This window comes from Olea europaea, unplaced genomic scaffold, assembly GCF_002742605.1.
Source record: "Olea europaea var. sylvestris unplaced genomic scaffold, O_europaea_v1 scaffold520, whole genome shotgun sequence".
NCBI classification, from domain to species: Eukaryota; Viridiplantae; Streptophyta; class Magnoliopsida; order Lamiales; family Oleaceae; genus Olea; species Olea europaea.
The window spans coordinates 1-1,229 of record NW_019263520.1 but is presented as its reverse complement, the minus strand read 5'-3'; positions in this window follow the sequence as shown (position 1 = coordinate 1,229).

Here is a 1,229-nt window from a genome sequence, read left to right as displayed (position 1 = left end):
GAAATTCATGTTCGACTTCAAAACAATCAACTACAATACTATACTTGGTGATAACTTCATACAAGATGCAAAATAAACGTTGTGTGGAACTTGAGGATAAACTGTCATAACTCTATTTTAATAAAATCTTGAAATCACAAGTCGAAATAGGGAGGGTTATGGCCTTGAGTTCATGATTCGAATAATGCGATTGTTGCCATACATTCGATAAATTCAAGGTGAAAATGAGATTGCTCCTTCAGCAATATTTGGATAAAGTTGAGTCAAACAATGATAGGCCATGAAGCAATGTACACGGTGAATCAAGTTAAGGGTGAAAGTCTTCAAAAACTGTTTGAAAGCTTCCTAAACCAATTCACTTGAGCAAGATACTAGAGACCAGACTTTCATATTTAGGGTTGAATCCGAACTAAAGTCATATAATACATCCACCACTTGATGAGTCAAGACTCACTCATAAAATAACACCTATTAATATAAAGGCTTCGAATGGTCTATTAGAGAAGGTCAATGGGTAGAGTATCAGTACTCATGATCTGGACAATACCCAAAGAACTCATAAGACCTCTACATTGAGGGACTTGCTTAGAGTCAAGCTCACTTTCGAACGGTTTATGTCAAGCTCACTTTTGAACGGTTTATAGCGCAGTCAATTCGTTTCGATGTGTAGATAACACAACAAAAAATTCATTTGAACACATGTTAAACATAGAACAATTAGAATTCAAATCCAAAACTCACGGTTTGACAAAATATAGAAAGCTAAGATGTATTTGACATTGTTTTCAGCCTTCGACTATTTTATCTACTCTCCCAATTACAATTTTTATCGAGAAAGATGACATTAATATGAATATTCATTCTCACATTCTGAGGAGCTTGGACATATTCTCTTGTAAATGCTAAAAAAAAAAAAAAAAAATTGTTTACATTTTCAGTGCAAGGATAAAAAGAGCAAGTAAAAATGGGGACCATGCAACGGAATTCTGCATTCTGAATAATATTGCAGTAACAGGTGAGGTGAATTTACCAGGTCGATTCGCCGCATGCAGTGGACAGACGGACCTAAATGCTTCTTTCTTACACGTAGCTTTCTAATCTCACCAACTTGCATTCCAAGAAATATATATATATATATATATAGCCAATGTGTGACATCACTCTTCAATGCTAGGCACTAGTGCTATGGTGGTCCCACCTTGCCCCACCTTGTCTCCGACTCCGGCATC